Raw genomic sequence first — 20,042 nt, forward strand, 5'->3', positions numbered from 1 at the left:
ATTTGTGGTTGGCCCCCTACCTACCTTAGCAATGGTTCCAAGGAGATCCAAGAGGCTAATTCCAATCCGCTAACCACTATTTTGGTAGTAGATGCACATTTCCAGGATCTAAGGGAGCTGTCAAGGCCAGCCTGTCAAACTATTTTGAAAAAAAATTCATCCGTTTCTCAAAATCTGCTTAGCTGAACAAATGATCACTGATCCCATGTGTACAGACACCACCATGCTACTCCTCCTGTCATCTGCCTCCTTCCCCTTGTTGCTCTCATATTAGTAGATTAAAAGATCAGAAGTGCCAGCTTTTAGCAAATAGATTCATCTTTAGTCACAACAGACTTCTATGAGCACGAACACAAAGTTATTAGAGTAGAGAGATAAGTACATTACATATATTTTCAGCTTGCTGTCTGATTTCTGTTAGGCACACCCTGATTTCTTTTAAGCACTGGGAACACCTTCATATTCCAGTTTATATGGGAGATCTGACGTATCTAGAGGGCCATTTAGAGGATTACTAATTTACTAAATGGTACCCCAGTGCCCTGAAAGAGTTAATTCTCTTCCAAGAGATAAGCAATTTATTTTCTATTTAGCAGCAGGATAAGGCCCACTGCTTACAAATGACTCTGAGCCCCTGAAACAGAGGGAGAGAGAGTTATATAAATACAGGGTATAATAATCATAATTACTATCACATACTGTCAATCCATGGTGTTATTTTTATACAGACCCTTTCCCAACCTTTGTCCAAAAAGACCAGATCAACACTGTGAGAGCCTTGTCACGTTTGTATGTACCTTTGGAAAACCAGAAGCCAAGAGATATGCCACATTCTCTGGTAAAAAGTTCATTGAACCAATCAATCAACAAATGTTCCTCAAACACTGTAACTAAATAGAAATCACAGCCCAAAACCTGCCTCCCCAGAACTTCCAACTGAGTGGGGGTAATAATGAATGAGGAGCAAACAGCCTAGCCTGAGGCAATAATCTGTGCCATGAGAAAGATCGTGGAAGTTCAGTTCAGAAGAGAAAAAGTCAGCCATGCTGTCGAACAGCTACCACTGACCATCCCACAGTGGGAGTCAGTGATGATGGTTATCTTTATGTTAGTTCAAATTCTAACTCTGCTATTTACTTGCTGTGTAATTTTGATCAAGTCACTTAACCTCTCTGAGTTTCAGGGTCTTGAAAACCCATTGATTCGAAATGCGGGGAGGATTAAGCAAAGATACGTCTGTGAAAACACTTCTGGGGCTGTGATAGGCCCTACAAACACAAATACAAAAGTTTCCCTAACATACGTACTTAAAAAAAAAAATGGAAATGATGGAAGGCAACATCTTATGGGCAGGAAAACTCGCTCAGTAGTCAGTCTTGGGATTCACAATATTTTCTCTCCTCACAGGGGCTCCAGGTCTGCTTGTCACTGATGGGGGCCTGGGGAGGGCAGCAGAGAGATGACAGTTCTCTGTGAAGATACATCTTTAGGGACCTGAAGAGGTGGGGGAGGGTCATGTTCTAAAGATGACTAGAAGGAAAAATAACTTTAGTGACCCTAGACAGGTCATCCTAGAGAAGGCAAAGGAAAGAGGATGGAAGAAGAAAGACATCCGTATTCATCTGCTTGGGGTGCTGTACAAAGACTGAGATCAGAGGTTGGTGGGACTGGCTTCTCCTGAACCTCCCTCCTTGGCTTGTAGATGGCCGTCTTCTCCCTGTGTCTTTACAGAGTCTTCCCTCTGTATATGTCTGTGTCCAAATTTCCTCTTCTTATAAGGACACCAGTCATCTTGGATTAGGGCCCATCCCAATGACCTCATTTTAATTTAATTACTACTTTAAACACCGTATCTCCAAATACAGTCACATGCTGAAGTACTGGGGCTTATAACTTCACATATGAATTTTGAGAGGGACACAATTCAACCCAAAACAACACATAAATTTATAGATGAATGTGGAGCTTTACTTGATGTGACAATGAAACACAAAGACTGAGAGAAATGCACTTAAAAGTGTATGGAGCAGCCCAGATGGTTAGTGACCTAATTGTAAAGATTTGGGGGAGAAGGAGTTTGGTGAAGCAAATGGTTTTGTAGATGGAACTCTCTGAGATGTGCTTCCACGTGTACATCTTCCAAATGCTAGAGACATTCCCCCTTCAAAGAATATCAGAGCTTCCGGATTTTATAATAACTTTCAAACTCTGACTTGGACCTTTCATATAAATCTTTCACAAAAGATGGCAGCTTCTTCTCTAAAAGACTTCAGAAGTGGGTGCACCACAAGATCACTTAAGAGATCTGCTTTGCTGATTTATCTAATCTGCCTAGCAAGAAGTTATTTCTTACATCTGACTAAACTCTCTTGCTAATAGAGGCCAAAGTTCAGCATTTCGAGGTCCCGTGACATTGGTGAGTTCATTTTTTCTCATGTTCCAAGTCTATCTTTCAGTCTGAGTCCCTCCTTCCTTCCTCTTCCTCCCTCTACAGATATGGAGAAGAATTACTCAGAAATAGCCACAGAAATCCACTATGTATTTGAGTAGTTAAGTTACTCCTTGGCTTTCTCTTACCTCAACCAAATCAATATCAAACATCCCCCCCTCCTCCACCTGACATTCTAGATTTAGCTTTTTCTCAGTAAAACATGAGACAGAACACTCAGAAAGTTTTAAATAATGATTTTTAGTATGGGTAATTCTGCCAAGGACCACGAAGCACGTAAGCTGGTATTCCTTATAACATGAATAGCCACACAATTTCCAATCCCTTGGGTGGGATTTCTGAAGTACACTTGCTTTTCACAATATAATATTCTCTATACATACTTTATATGCAAAATAGTGATTGAAATTTCCTAACTTCACTGTACTTAAAATGACAATGTTCTCTCTACCTTAAGGAAGGAGCTTGGAGATCTTTTTAGTTTTTTTTTTTCTCTCTTAGATTTAATTTAAATGACCAGTTTTTAACTAGGTTAAACAGTTCACATAGTGGGAAAGGGCTGGGTTTGTGGGACGCCATTCTAAAGTCAAAAGCAGTCAAAAAGTCAAAAAAGTCAAAGAAAGAAAAAGCAGCCAAAAGTCAAAAAAGCCCCTTCTGAAACTGAAATCAGTATGATCTCTTTATAAGAGAGATTCTTTGAAAGTAGGATTGTGGGAGAGTGGGGTTTATGGGGTGGCCTCCAGGAGGACTATGTGACCCCTTCTCCATATGTCAGATTGGAACTGATGGGGATACAGCTGAGCAACATTCCTGATGCTTTCAATTAAAGAGTCCACGTGGCACCCATGCAACATACAACTTTGTACACACTTACTTTGTGTGTATTATGTCACCTATACTCATTGCTTATAAAAATCTTTTCCTGTATATATAGTCTTGGGATGATCCTCTTTCCTCACAAATACCCAAAGATTTTTCTTCTTTTACCCAAATACCAGGATTCCTGAAAAATCACAGTCTGCCCTGGCCATCTTCCCTTGGATTTTACCATTTCAGGCCATGACACCTTAACTTCCAACTTCTAGAGTCTGCATCTTATTGAGATCTACCTTTGACTGTCTGAGCCTGTTGCATGTGATTGGCAGAAAGCGAATGGGAATTATGACCCTGGGAATTGTCTCAACCAACGAATGATGGGAATTCATGTGGAAATACACCAGTTGCCTTTCCCCTGGGGTGTGGATAACTGTGAGGTGTGGGTTCTAAACTCTTCCCTGGGTTTTGCCAGTGAAATTAAGCTCCGTTTGCCCATAATGGCAACCTGCTTGGTTGTACACTATTAGCACCTTTTTCTTCCCTGCTTTTTGCCCCTACACTTCTCCCAATTCCTGGGATCACCTTACAAATAAATTACTTTTACTTAAATATTTGTCTCAAGGTCTATTTTGGAGAGAACTCAAATGAAGATACACAGTCATTCTTTTGGTAGAGCATCCATATCTCTAAGACAGCTCCTGTTAAAATGCAGAATCTTAGATTTTGTGGAAAGATGGTAGAGTGCATGTGGATGGCAGAACTTCCTTGCTCTGATATGTACAAAAGGAATGAAAAGTAGTAAAAAAAAAAAATCAGCAAGATGTTCAGCAGTGGACAAAGAAAATTTTGGTATAACCTCAAGCTATAAATTTCAAAAAATACCAGGTGGGGAAGCAGAGGAAAATTATTTTGATGTGCACCAATGCTGCTTTCAACTGTACCCTGAATCCCAGAATGGGTTGAAAGAAATAGAGAAAATAATTTGAATTTTCTCTGAATATCTTACAGTGTGAAGAGAAACAAACAGTAGGTGCGCAAAGGCATATTGGATCAGGAGAGTAATTTTTTTCTTCCAGTTTTATTGAGATCTAAGTGACAGACAGAACTGTATAAGTTCAAGGTGTACAGCATGATGATTTGACTTACATGCATCATGAAATGATTATCGCAATAAGTTTAGTGAACATCTATTATCTCAGACAGATACAAAGTAGAAGAAACAAAACAAAATTTTTCCCTTGCGATGAGAATCTTAGGATTTTCTCTCCTAACAACTTTCATATATAACATACAGCAGTGTTCATTCTTTATCACGATGCACATTACCCATTTATCTTATAACTGGGAGCCTGTACCTTTTGACTAACTTCATCCAATTTCCCCCTTCCTCACCCCTGCCTCTGGTAACCACAAATCGAATCCTTTTTCCTATGAGTTTGTTTGTTTTGAAGTATAATTGACCTATAATACTATGTTAGTTCTGGGGCACAATATAATGTTTAGATATTCCTACCTGTTTCAGAGTGATCACCACAATAAGCCTAGTTACCATTTGTCACCAAAGAAAGATATTATATAATTATTGACTATATTCCCCACACTTCACGTTTCATATCCATGACTCATTTATTTTGTAACTGGAAGTTTGTGCCTCGTAATCCCCCTCAGCTACTTATCTCATCTATTTCACCCCTCCCCCCATAACAACCACCTGTTTGTTCTATGACTCAGTTAGGAAAGTAATTTCAAGAATAGAAGCCTTCTATCTTAATACAGAAGCCTACTATTATAAGACCTCAGAGACTTGTCAGGGGCAGGAAAGACTCAAAATTTTGGAGCGGGGCTCTAGGACAATAAGATATATTCCCAACTAGGTGAAGTGAACCCTGATGAGGGACATACAATGACATCTCAGGATGAGGAGCAGAGCTCCTGGTTTTCCGAGACAAAGCCTATCAAAATACTCCCTCCTTCGAAGTACCCATGATATACATGACACCATAGAACACATTAAGTTGCTGCTGAGAGGAAAGGCAGGTCTCAGATCAAGCAGGAAGGGCAGTGAAAAATAATTTATGGAACATCTATCAGCACAAGGAGAACATTTCCATACGGCTTCACCTACTAAGCGAAAACAACAAATAAGTGAATGAATGAATGAATAATGTGAAGGGGTGTCCACTTTCAATAATGGCAAGCTAATCCTTTTAGACTAGACTTTCTGCTGAAAATAACTCCATATGTTGGATAAAATAGTGAAAAACACCTTAAAAGCACTGAATATTGAGAGATCAAGGAGCTGGTCAAAGTAAGGGGACTTCCAGAACTCTCCTACAGGCATTTGTCAATGAGGCTATATGCCAAATCTGCAAATTGGGATTTTGGTTTTGACAGCCTTGCTGTATCTGAGGTGGGACAAATAGCAAGATGCCCAGAGCTCACACAGGGTTATAAATCTAGTAAGAGACCTCCCCACATTAAGCCAGGATCTTAAAAGATTACACATTAAGCATGAGAAAAAGAACATCAAAGAGGAAATAAGACCTGCAAACGAGAGATGGAACATCCACCTGGAAGAAAATACAACCCAAGGAAAAACAGAAATTTCTTTTTTGAGTATTGCATGTGCTATAGGATAGTTTAATATGGTGCAAATTTACTAAAATAATTGCTAAATGATAAGCTATTAAAATAACATAATGATATAAAAAAGGTGCTGTAGAGCTTAGGAGACAAACTGAGGATCAAAACATCATCATACAATTAGTAAGTAAATTAGTACATGTGGAATAGAATAGACATCAGTGAAAATAGGATTAGCAGCGCAGGGGAAAGGTTTGAGATAATCTCAGTGAATGAGAAGGAAAGGGGAAGAAATAAGGAAAACAATAGAAAAAGAATAATCAATGTCCTTGAAGCAGAGAATGCAACAGATGGGAAAAAAATCAGATATACAAGGGGAAAAAGTGCTTTAAAAGAGGGAGAAATAGATATTAAGCTAAGGGTACAGTATATTTTGGGAAAAAACTGATACAGATTAGTTGATTCGGGGACTATCCTGGTTTAGTTGCTGAGTTTAAAAGATAAAGAAAAAGGTCTTTAGTTATTCAGGTAGAAAAGTCAAGTTCTCTATAAACAGGAAAACTACATGAGCCTCAGAATTCTCCATAGCATTTAATCCCACAAGACAACGAAGCAAAATTTACAAGGTTCTAAAGAAAAAAGTATGCTCTGTAGAATATCATATTCAATCAAGTTGATGTTCAGATATAATCATGACATTGAGCCATTCTCAAATATGGAGGATTTTCAAATGTGAAGGAACTCTGAGCATGGAATCCATGAGCCCATGTATCAACAAAACAGAATATGTACGACAACTTTAAGGAATAGTGCCAAGAGACAATCGAGAAAAGTCTACAAAGTTGTGATGGAAAGAAAGTGTGATCTGAAAATTTTACAGCCAGCTAAAGTGTCCTTTCACATATTCACTTATTCTTATTTATTAATTTTGACTTATTTTCTATGCCTTTATACTGCACCTTGAGTATAAAGGCAACAGACATTCTCAAGCATACAAGAACTTGGAAGATGGCATCAAAATATCTTCTAAAAGTCTGCTTAAAAATAAAATTCAGCCAACTGAAAGAGAATCAAAATATATATAAAAAAACTTAAGAATGTAGAACACAGATCTAAAAACTTGAGTTGAGCACTTAACTGGTATTTAAATATGACAGTATAAAATGACAAAATTAATGTGGTATTTATGGTTCAGAGCAAGTTGACAAGTGTTAAAAACTACGACAAAGTAAAGCAATAACCAGTAAATACAGGACACAGAGGAAGGAAATTGGGCGGCTGTGTGCTGATTTTCTCATCTTTTAAGCAGAGAGTCAGCCAATACTATATAACACTGAAACGTGTAGTTAAACAAGAATAATGGATCTAGACAAAGTTTTTTTTCCCGATCTTTTTCTTTTAATTGTAGACCAATCACTTAAGAACTATAGTCTAACAAAACATATTCTCTTCTAGAGGATCAGAAATTCCTTTAGTTTCACTTTTGTATTTTTTCTGTTAGATTCTAATATAACAAAGACTAGTACCATTACATTTAATACTTATTATGTCATACATAATCCCTTTTTAAACATCTCAGTTTTTCTCACTCTCTTGGAGCCTTTCATTCTCTGCCTCTGTCCCTGTCACTCTTTCCTCTTTTCTTTTACATATACATGGTAAACAAATGCTTGGGAAAATGTTCATCAAATCTGAAAGACGACAATTTTTGAGTGATGAAGTTTTTAGTGAAATTGTGCTCTCTTCTTTGTACTTCACTGTTTTTAATTTTATAAAATAAGGTATAATTTTTTATAAAAACAGTAGTCATTATTTTATAAAAGAAAAACATAGGCTTCTAACACCTTGTTGTAAATGTATCTATGATTTTCCATATTGACAAAGAGGAAAGTGGAAGCTGGGAGATGTTAAAAGCCCAGATTGCAAACTTAACACATAAAAAAAGGAGAAGAAAATTATAACAGAAGCATCACATCATCTTTATTTTTTCCGTATTTTGGTCTATGGTTTCAAACTAAAGTAACTGTCATTTTAACTTTCCTACATTGTTTATTCTGCTATTTTCTTTAGAAGATTTAGTCTCTGAGGAAGCGGATGCCCTTTTTCTTTATAATGGTACCAGATCCCTAATTCTGACTCTCTCAGCTATTTTAATCCTCAAGGTTTTCTGAGTATGTCAAAGGAGGACTCACCAATCCCTGCGTACATTTGCAGATTAACAGCTTGTGCCATTAGCAAATTGGAAATTCTTTCCCTCATCCCTCTTATAGTGGGAGTCTTTCTCTCTTAATAGTACTACGAGTCCCATTTCTGCATCTTTTTTTTTTATTAATGCAGTTTATAAAGCATTTCTCTTTTCCTTGGTTGCTTCAGCCTTCTGTTGAGTTTCATGAGTGTTAAATGAAATTTAATACTTATCCAAGGCAACAAAGCAAAGATTCTACCTTCAACTAATGGGAATACTGATCCTTAACACAGAAGACACACCTTGGTCAGAAACAATACTTGTGCTATGTATGTTTCACATTCCCTTAAGTCATGGAGTTCTCAGTGAGTGAGTGAGATGAGATGAGACCAGGAAAGAGTGGGCAGCGTCTCACTTTGGGATCTGAAAGGGATCTTTAGAGTGTGGCCCAAACTTCCAGCAGTAACATTCTAGATCCACTAGGGATATATCAGACCTTGATAAGTGGAAGGAGGCAGACCAGATCTATCACAGAATACCTCAGACTGAAGGACAACTGGGAGTTGAGAATCCCGTTTATGCAATTCTTCAGAAAACTTATTATCTGAATTCAGCTGGTTGTTAGTTGCACCAAGTAAGGAATAGTCCCTCCAACCCCCATAAGTATTCTGCAAAATCTGTGGGTTCTCTTGAGTCTAGTACCTGATGGCCACTGGTCACTGCATTAAACATTCTGATAACAATGAGCAGCATCCCTATTTCTAATTATAAAATGAATATGTAGAAGCATTCTTGTTCAAGGAGGCATCAGTATTGTTATTAACGAACAATTAACTTCAGCAACAGAATGAGCCACACGGTGCAGTCTGGATGTTTTTAAGCATTTACTAAAAAGCTACATGCAGTGTGGATGTTTTAAGCATTTTCTAAATAATTTTTACTCTTTGGGTAAGATTTTTGATTCCCTCAGTATGTCTCTGTTAACTAAAAAATGATCCCAGATGGAAGAGCCATTGTTTGTGGCCATAGAAGCAATTTTTTAGAAGTTTATAACTATAAAACAGACATAAACCCAGGAGGAAATGACACAACAAACATACACACACACACACACACACACACACACACACATACACACATTTATACAGATAGTGGCAGATATAAATGTTATAGAAATTATAACATATATTGTATATTATAAAATGACAATTAAAACACTAATTTTATATATATATAAAATTTTATATATATAAAATATGAGAGAACATTTTGATCATATTTTAGGAGAGAATGCTTTCATACGACAAACTCAACATGTTCATTTTAAAAGCCCAACTCTCTGCTTGAAAAATATCAAAGCTTTCACTTAAGTTGCCATGGGGCAAATAGAGTTATGTACAATTCAGGATCATTTGGAGAGATGGGGGGTGTGCACACTGTATTTAACTTTCAAAACGCAGTGAGGAGAACAAGCTTGACACTACACAAAGGGCTCAGAGTTTCTGGGATAAACACATGGGACTCAGGGTTAGTGTGAGAGGTGGAAAAAGGGAACTGAAGATTACAGAATTCAGTCACATTTCAAAATTTTCTGCTACAATAATTCACTTTATGTAGAATTAATGTGGCTGATTGAACGTTTGTGCTGTAATTTACTTATAATTAACATTTTATGGTGAACAGATTTCACCATCTCCTTCATGCTGTGAACTCTAAGCCATAGGTCAAAAATGGAGACGAAACAGATAAGCACAAAATATTTTCACTGAAATATTAACGAGATTTTAATTTACTGCTTTAAAAACACATCTTTCATCAACGTCTGTATATAAAAATCACTTTTATTTTAATTTTTTAATCACATTAAAAATAATAATGAACTCTTTTCACTGGCAGAAAGACACTAAAGAATCTAACACATGCAGTAACTCCTAGGTAGGTAAAACATTCCTCCAACTTCTTCAGGTGCCAGAAATATTGTCACATGAAGAGATGGCAGCTGAATCCAACAGAGCCAAGAATATCTTCTCAGTTAACCAGTACTGAGCCTAAACCCTGTGGAGCAGAGATGGGGTGCCCCATTGCATCCTCTCCAAATTCTCCACCCATAGAAGCCATAAGCATAATAAAATCATTGTTGTTTTACACTGTTGTACTTTGGGGACAATGAGAGACAAATGGAACATCCTAAAATGCTTTAACATGCTACCCTGCCTTTGTCACTATCTTAGACACCTGTTAACTTTTATTCTAGAGAGAAAATCCAGATAGAACCATATTCATCCAGATACTATACAGATAACAGGAAGATGGTGGGCTCTTGGAAGCAAGCTCGGGAGACTTAATAAAACTAACAGTAGAACCTGATAACAATCTAAAGGAAATACATAGGAGGATTTCAATGTGTCCTTTGAATCCCTGAACACAGAAATGGGACCATTAGACTTAACCAAATTCTACCAAATTAGACCTACCAAATTAGAAATTTTGCTCAGATTAGTTAGCAAATTCTGGCTGTTTCTCTTAACTCTCACAGACAAATCTCTCAAAAGAGCCATCTCCACATGCCTCAGTTTCTCCACCTTCTATTCATTCCTCAACCCACTCAAAGCCTTCACAATGACCATCTCCTTCTCCAGGTTAGAAGGTCACCCCCCCTAAAAGTGGGCGTGTGGTTAAGGCAAAGGGGTGAGGAGTAACTACAAACACTTAGGAGAAAGATACATCCTGCACAAGTGACACCCTATCCTTTCAGTCACAAATCTTCTATAATGTTAAGCAAATATTCAAGACTTTTCCATCATTTATGATAATAGTGTTAGGAGAACTATGACATTAGAGCATACAAAGCAGTAAAAAATAAAATAAAAACTGCTATAGAAACCTAACCTGGACCTTGATTTATCTTTGCCAAGATCAGACAAAATAAGAATTAGACCTTCTATGCCAACAACACAACACTTATTAATTTTTTAATAATGTACAAATGGAAGCTTATCATTACAAATTCTGACATGATTGTCCTTTTTTTTTTTTTTTAACCATTATGGCATTGTTTGGTACCCACCACAGATGGGTAGATCATAAAATTAAAGCATGACCTCTTGATAGGAACCAAGATTGCACAGGCCTGTGGTTGTCGTATCAGTCAACACTTGCTTTTGGAACAAAGGCAAATGCATTTAGTCCATAAAACTAGCACTTCTGATCAGAGAGGTTCAAACACTTCCGAGGAACTGTTTCTATTTGTATTCTTAGAGGAGAATTTCTTGAGAGAATGGAAAAGACCATCCTCCCAATTCATTCACACATGATAGGGACATGCAAACTAAGGCATGGAAAATACAGACCCAGGTGGCAGCAGAAATGGAACGTACACCATGGTCCTACCAGGCCTTCTTCCCACTCCAATGTTTGCTTCCGTTGCCCGCATGAACTCAACAAAAACCCCACGGAAAGAAAGGTCACACTGAAGAGGGACCTAGGACATCTATGAGGAAGCCAGTAAAACCTCACAATTCAGTAAAGACATTTCATTCCCTTTACCTTCTAACAAGCTCCAACCCATTCAAGGCACTTATTAGAATTTCAAATGAAAAGCTGAATACTATGTGCATTGTAAATCTGCTACAAACAGCTTTTAAAACTGTGTCAGGAGAAAATACACATGTAATTTTCTTCTTTTTTTAATATTGCTTTTTTTTTTTTGCCCTCAAAGGTTTGTTTGTTAAGAAGCAGGTACCAATTTAGTTTTACAGAGGGAATCTGTTTACGGTGGGGAGGGGTGACAGGGCTAGAAAAATCCTTTAGCCTGAGTTGGGAGGGCTCCCAGCATCACTTCACCTGTTGTAACTCCCTAGCACCCAAGGGGGTAGGTGCCCCTTCACAAACCACATCACATGGCTGATTTTTTTTCTTCTTTAGAATTTTAGAATTCTAAAATTCTAAAAGTGAAGCTGAAGTATCACTTACCTGGGGAAAATTGAGGGTCAGACTCCTCCAGTCCAGGAAACCATACTTGCTGTCTCTGAGCAGTCCAGGAAAGACCAGGGTGCTAGACCGGGGCTCTTCCTCAAATGGAGAACAGAGAGGCCAATCTCTTCTCAAGAGTCAGGAACTTTTCACCTCTTCTTCTGGGATGTCCTGCAGCCTCCTGTAAGTTCATTTCCCTGAGAATCGGACAGGGTCATGAGACAGGGCTACTTTGTAATTGTTCCTTGTTTCCTTTTTCAAGTCCCTGGAAAGAAAAGAAAAGAAAAAGAGCTTCCTTAATTTGTCAAGTTCTCAAAGTAGCTGGAGACTGGGATTAATTTCCAAACTGCAGAGAGTCTTCCCCTCTGTTTCTCCCTCCCTTCCTTGTTTTCTGCAGTATAGGAAAGCCCATGGGGGTCTACAGATCACCTTCCATACCTCACAAAGTAACAAGATAAAGACGAACCAAAGTATCACGGGGGTACATCCTCTAGAAAACATCCACAACTGAATCCCTTTGGCCAACATTCCTTTCTTGACACAGAACACTGCCTGCTAAAGACTAAAAATATAGGACAGCGTGTTCTCACAGCAAAGACCACAGCCAGCGATGGTGGAAGGCTGGTGCCACTCAAAAATCATGAGCTTTCATCTCTTCTGTTTCAGTTCTAAAAGTAGCTGCCTCGACAGCAAAATGAAAATTACAACCTCGAAATGAAGGAAGAGCTACTCTACGGCTTGGAGAATGGGATCCAGATGTTATTTGACCTCCTACCTGGATAGAAGGATTGAATCAGACTGCATTTGACAATTGATTTACTTAACAAAGACTTACTAAGCATCAACTACTGAAAACCATATGCCTGCATGTCACATACTGATCATTCTCTGCCTGCGTCCCCTTTAAATTTTGTAATTGTCTTCCAGGCAAAAGCACTTGAGTGGTCAGTCAGAAGGTTACCCCAGAAATTTTCCTCAGCATGGGTAATGAAGGGTCCTGGGCTCTAGGATCAGACAGACTAGATACAACATTCAGGGGAAAGGGAATCCACTGATTGCTCCAGGTTAGAAATGGAGGGAAACCACTACAAACAGAGATGGTCTGAGCAGCCTGGAAGATCCACTTCTCTCCTTTTCCTGTACCTCTCCCCCAACTCCCATGGCCAATATAGTCCTCTTCCAATATTGGAGGATTTTTATTGATGAAACCAACTGTTTCCCTCTATGGGGTAGCATCTCCCTTGAAAGCAGCCAGGTAGGTCAAGAGGTAATGAAAGAGACTCCAGTGGGAGTGAAAACCCTGGGCACCAGATACGGAGGCAATGGGGTCTGGTCTGTCCTTTCAGGAAATGTTTCTCCCACCAGCGGCAGCCCTGAAGCATCTGGCTTTGATTGCATTGTGGGAGCTGGAATGTTTCCTTCTATGTGGATTTGCTACTTATTAGCAGAATGACCTTGGACAAGCTACACAACCTCTCTGAACCTCATTCGGTCACCTATAAAATGGGAGAGTAATACATGCTTCATGGTGATGCATAAAGGAGACAATGCGCAGAAAGTTCTTCAGACACAGCCTAGCTCAGGAGACACATGTGGGTCTGGCTGCAGGACCCTTCCATCCCAGCTCCTTCTGGGGAGATGCTGACATGAGCTAAAGAAGGGGGCACTTAAGCTCCGTTGCTTAAAAGGTTCTTCTGTCACTGTCTAGGGGCTGGTTTCACAGTCCCTGTCCACAATCTTTACCTTTTCCAGTAACGGCTGGTGGTTTTCATCGTTCTGTCCCCTTTTAGTCAACTAAACAAATCTATCCTTAAATCTCTCTTCCCTCCTCTTTCCAGCCTCCTGTTCTTTCTCATGGTTCCCCTTTTTTCTTTTTCTCTCTTCCTTTTAGAGAGATGTGTTCAGCCCCACAGTGGTCGCCTGCTCCCTAAGACATGCAAGCAGGATTCCTCTACTTGAACTTGGAGCTTCTCTTCTGACTCTGACGTTTTTTCCTTATGCTTGTCCCCTCCCTCTCTCTATTCCACATCATCTCCTCCGGCTCCTCACCCTCAATCTTTGTCTCATTTTCTGATGCTTCTGTGTGATACTTTTTCTTCCTGGTAAAAACACCTAACATGATTTCCAATTGCCTGCTCTGTAAAAAAATCTTTCTTCTCCCTGTTTTAAATAATTAAGTGCACTTAACTACATAAGTGAAACATATCAATCAGTCTTCATATTAGTGGCAACTGAAACCAGCCTACAATGACAGGGAGAAGATTCCAGTCCCTAGTGTTCCAACTGACTTGCCCAAGAAACTCCTTTGTGTAATTACCAGAGCTAATCAAGCAAATCCATCCACCTGCTGTTTACCTGTTGATGGGTGTCAGTAAGATAGGAGAAGATGGAGGAGACACATATCTGAGAGATACTGAATAATTCCTCCAAACCTCCAACAGCACAGAAAATGAACACAGATCATTCATTTTATTTCTACTGTGGAAAGGTTTGTGGAGTCACTGGATGCACTGAGCTCCTGTTGTATTTTTTTCCTTCAACTTTTTTTTTTTTTTTTTTAGATAATTGTCAATTCATGTGCAGTTGAGGAAATAAAGCATAGAGATTCCCCTGTACTCTTTAATGGTTTCCTCCAATGATACCATCTTCCAGAACTACAGTACATTATCACAGCTAGGATAGGACACTGATATAGTCAGGATACAGAACATTTCCATCACACGGGCATCTCTCCGAATGCCCTTTTATAGCCACGCCCACTTCCTTCCAGTCCCCACTCTCTCCTCTATCCTTGGCAATCGCTAATCCGTTACCCATCTCAACAATTTTTCTCAATGTAAGAATGTTGTATAAATGAAATCATGCAGTATGCTAAGTTTGGGGACTGGCTTTTTCTACTCAACGTAATTAGCTGGTGATCCATCCTGGGTGCTGTGTGTATCAATGGTTTGTTCTTTTTTATTTCTGAATAGCATTCCACACTACAGATGTACCACCGCTGTTTAACCATTCACCACTGAAGGGCATCAGGGTTGTTTCCCGTTTTTTGTTTGCTCTTGCAAATTGTTATAAACATTCACGTGCAGGTTTTTGTGTGACATATGTTTTTGCTACTTTGGTATAAAAGTGAAGGGGTACAATTGCTGGGTTGTATAATTGCATGTTTAGTTTTTAAGCTTTTAAGAAACTTTCAAACTGTTTTCTAGAGCAGTTGTGTCATTTTACATTCCCACCAGCAATGTATGAGTGATCTGATTTCTCTGTACGCTTGTCAGCATTTGGTGTTGTCACTACTTTTTATTTTATTCAATCTAATAGGTGTGTAATGATACCTCTTTGTGGTTTTAATTTATATTTCCCAAATAGCTAATGATGTTGAACATCTTTCCATGTGCCTATTTTCCATTTGCATGTCATCTTTGGGGAAATATCTCTTCATGTCTTTTGGCCATTTTCTAATTGGACTGTTAGCTTTTTCACTGTTTGAGTTTTAAGAGTTTTTAACATTGTTTAGAAAGCAGTCCTTTGTTGAATACACAGTTTGCAAATATTGCCCCCTAGTCTTTAGCTTTTTTTCATCCTCCTAAAAAACACTTTTCCCAGAGCAAACGTTTTCAATTTTGTTGAACCAATTTATTCAATTTTCCTTAAGTGGACTCGGCTTTGGTGTCAAGTCTAGGATATCATTGCCTAGACCTAAAACCTGAAGATTCTCTGATTTTTTTTCCCTAAAAGTTTTATCCTTCTATGATTTACATTAACTCTGCAATCCACTTTTGAGTTAATTTTTGTATACAGTGTGAACTTGAGTTGCAGTTCATTTTTGTTTGCCCATGGGTATCCAGTGGCACCAGCAACATTTGCTGGAAGGCTGTCTTTCCTCCATCGAACTGCTTTGATATCTTCATCAAAAATCATTTGGACGTACTTGTGTGGGTCCATATCTGGGTTCTCTATTGTCTCCACTGATCTGTGTGACAATTCCATTCTGATGACTGCAGTCATATAGGAAGTCTTTAAACTGGTAGAATACATTTCTTCCCATTTCATTCTTCTTTTTCAAAACAGGCTTAACTACTCTAGTATCTCTGAATTTCCATATAAATTTTTGAGTAATCTTGCCTAAATCTACAAAAAAATCTTGCTGGGATTTTGACAGGAATTATGTTGAACCTATATATCAGTTCAAGGAAAACTGATATCTTTACTATGTTGAATGTTTCAAACATTGTGTTTTCTCTCCATTTATTTAGGTCTTCTTTGATTTCTCTCATCGGCATTTTGTAGTTTTCAGTATACAAATCCTACATGTTCTGTTAGATTTGTACCTAGGCATTCCTTTTTTATGCTATTATAAATGGCATTATGTTTTTAATTTTGATTTTCCATGTGTTCAGTGCTAGTATATAAAATACAATTGATTTTCGTATATTTATCTTGTGTCCTGTGACTTTACTAAACTCTCCTATTCATTCTAGGAGGATTGATTGATTTATTGATTTATTGATTTATTTAAGCTTTATTGGGGTAAGATTAATACACAAAACTGTACACAATCTGGTGAGTGTTTTAAATTGTATTTATTTATTTTTTGTTCTTGTTTTGGGGGGAAGTTTATGCATGCACTCTACCACTGAGCTATACCCTCCCCTCTATTTATTTATTTATTGTAGAGTCCTTGGGTTTTCCATATTGACAATTGTGTATTTGCAAATTTAGAAAATTTTATTTCTTCCTTTCCAATCTGTAAGCCTTTTATTTCCTTTTTTAGTGTTATTGCACTGACTAGAATTCCAGCAATGTGTGGAATAAGAGTGGTGAGAGTGGGCATTCTTGTCTTGCTCCTAATCTTCAGGGGAAAGCATTCGTTCTTTCATCTTCAGGTATAATATTAGCTATAGGTTTTTTTGTAGACGCTTTTTATAAAGTTGAGCAGGTTTCTCTCTATTTCTATTTTTCTGAGTTTTTATCATGAATGGGTATTAAATTTTATCAGGTTTTCCTGCATCAGTTGATATGATCATGTGATTCTCCATCTTTAGCATGTTGATATGATAGACTATATTATTTGGTTTTTGAGTATTTTACTAGCTTCGCATCCCTGGAATAAACCCTGCTTGGTCATGGTGTATAATACTTTCTATATATTATTAAATTCTATTTGCTAACATTTTGTTAAAGATTTTTACATCTATGTTCATGAGGGATATTGAACTATATTTCTCTTTTTTTTGAACTGACTTAGTCTGGTCTCGGTACTGGGGTAATAATAACTTCATAAAATGAATTGGGAAGTATATTCTCCTTTTCTTCTTTCTGGATGAAATTGTGTAGAATTGGTGTCAGTACTTAATGATTTGGTAGAATTCTCCAGTGAAACAATTGGGCTAGTAACTTTTCTCTTTTTCTCCAACTCTCCTTTCAGATCTTACTTCCCCAGCTCCTTCCACAATTGTACAAGGTCTGATATCTATAATAAATTCTTTACTCCATAATACTCATGGTATCTGCTTCTGTAATTAAATCCTGATATTTGTCATTTGTTATTAAGCTGAAATAATAATAATAGTTAATATCCGCTGAGCACTTAAAACATGCCAAGCACCTGCCACACATTTTACAGTTGTTATTTAATGTAAACTAAAGGGAGGTTGTATTATCATCCCCAAAAAGCAAGTGGAAGTACAGAGAAGTGAAGTAAGCTGCAAACAATACACAGGAAGGGTCAGAGGCAGTATGGAAACCAAATTCTGAGCCTCAATGCTCTGGTGAAGTTCCTGCTCTCGACATCTCATTTCTCTTTCAGAAGAGCAGGGTGTATGGCGCTGAGAGAAAGTATATGTTTGAGTCGGACTTACATCCATCCCTTCCAGCATAACCTGTGCATTTAATTTTGTCAGCTTTCTCTTGACACCCACACCTTTTCCTTTTTCCTTCTTTTCTCTGCCCATTGAGGATTTTCCCCCTGAACTCTTTCTCCATCTAGATGCCCCCTCACCTCCTTACCCCCTTTCATAGAGTTGGAAAGCAAGCAACACCAACTGATGTGTCTCCTTCTGGATTCACTGGCCCCCATGGACGCAAAGCACAGGCAGCAGAACAAGGACACGCACCAGCTGGGGATGGGGCAGGATGGCTGGGGCCACGGGCACCACAGACTCATCCACTACAGCAAGAGCAAGTGGGGACGTGCCGGCCGCAGACACAAACCTGCTTAAAAACCAGAAGAAAATGGTGCACAGCTACTCTGGGAAACCACTTCTCTTGTTCTGGCTGGGTTTTTTTTTTTTTTTTTTTTGCTCACTTTGGGGTTAGTCCATTTATTCATTAAAAATGTCTACTATGCCTTAAGAAACAATATTAGTGCGTTAAAATAAACAATACTTTGGATGCAGAAATGAACATTTAAGCAGATGCAGCCCAGATCCATTCCATTCATTGTATATGTGTGTGTGTGTGTGTGTGTGTGAGTGTGTGCATGCATGCGCGCACGTTTTTCTTTTCCCTGAGTGCCTTTGGTTGGTAAAAGCTGTCAAATATCATTGGGAATTATTACTAATTTTTTGAACAGCCCTGAAGAATTAAAGGGAGAGAGTAAGAGAGAAGGAATAAGAGGGAGAGAGAGAGAAAGAGACAGAGAGGTTAAGCTCAAAGGCAGAGAGAGCGAAATGGACCAGATTATACAAAATTAAAAAGCAAATACGAGCAGACAATTTGTGCCGAGTGATTGCAAGCAATTACAGTCTGGCTTTTCTAGAGGGAAGATGGGGGAGGGGGTTATTTCAGCTTAAAAGGAGACTTTATTCATTCCTGATCAGCTTCTCCTACCATTCTCTCTTTTATTCTTGGATATCAATTTAAAAAAAAAATCAGCTTTCAGATGTTCCATGTCCACCCCTGCAAATCCACCCCTGGGCAGACAGTCAGAGTTTAAGCTTCCAATCGGTTCTTTCTATAGCCCTGAAAACCAATTTGTTCATAAAGAATAAAATAAGGAGGGGGAGGGGGAAAACACAACAAGAGCATGTGTTTCTTTTAGAGGAGAGCTTCAATTTTACTATAATTGTCTAAAGAGGGAGTCGCTTTGATCTGAAGAATTATTATTGTGCCTCAAATGCTGGTTGCTAATGTCACAGCTGTGCTGGGGCTCGGTCACGCCAAGGGGCTTGGGGACCAACTTAGTCCCTGACCTGCTTCTAGGTCCCTCTCTCCTTGTCTTTCCTTTGTCCACACGGGAGAGTTCACTCTCCTGGTACATCCCCTCACTGCTCTGTCAGTTTTATGCAGGTTCTTGGGGAGGCAGGAACGTAATGGTGACAAAATCAGGGGCCGTGGAGTTTGGGCAGGGGCAAGGGCTCTCACCTCCCCAGGGATGGGCAGAGCTGGACTTAACATGCCCAGGAGGGCTGGCACGGCCCCTGGATCAGGGGACCCAGCCGCTCTTGGTCTCCCAGTGCAGGTAAGAGGGTCCCAGTGCTTGTGAGAAACAGAACATTCACTGTTTCTCTGATTTCACTTCTCTGGGTTAATAGCTATCTTCCATCTCTCCAGCTTCTGCTGCACGGAAGCCAAGGGCAGCTCAAGAAGTAGAATTAAACCATTTTCTTTCTTCAGAAGAAGGGCTAAAAACTGTTTTGAGGGTCTGAGAGCTGAGCCATCTTTCGCCCTTGTGGCTGCAGGGAAGAACCAGAGTGCCTGTTCTCCCTATCACGCCCCTAGGGGGCTGGGCGGCCTGGGCTCAGGGCTGCTGGAACTGCCCATCCGCTCCTTGCCTCACCACCTCCCATCCCAGGAGCTGCTTAGCCTGGCTCTGCCCAGGACCTCTGAGGTGTCACGGGAGGGTCCTTCCCAACTGTTCCTTCTCTGGCTCCCCAGAGCCTACAGCACCACTCAGACTTCCTAGCTCAGCACTCAAGTCTCTGCAGGTGAGCTGCCCATGTACCCGGCTGTAGCTGCTACCCTGCCTAGTCCTGCCACCTCGAGTGATGAGCTTGACCACTGTCCCAGGTGCTCCAGCGAATTCTCGCCTCTGGGCTT

General features: G+C 39.2%; 1 long non-coding RNA gene across 1 annotated transcript in view; it reads right to left on the minus strand.

The window, feature by feature from the left end:
* The window catches only part of LOC135322027 (uncharacterized), an 843,225-nt gene that overhangs the window by 155,964 nt on the left and 667,219 nt on the right, over positions 1-20,042 (minus strand). The window contains exon 4 of the long non-coding RNA XR_010382274.1: positions 12,006-12,270. This is a non-coding gene — a long non-coding RNA (uncharacterized LOC135322027). The remainder of the gene's footprint in view (positions 1-12,005; positions 12,271-20,042) is intronic.

The sequence above is a fragment of the Camelus dromedarius genome, chromosome 9 (genome assembly GCF_036321535.1).
Source record: "Camelus dromedarius isolate mCamDro1 chromosome 9, mCamDro1.pat, whole genome shotgun sequence".
NCBI classification, from domain to species: domain Eukaryota; kingdom Metazoa; phylum Chordata; class Mammalia; order Artiodactyla; family Camelidae; genus Camelus; species Camelus dromedarius.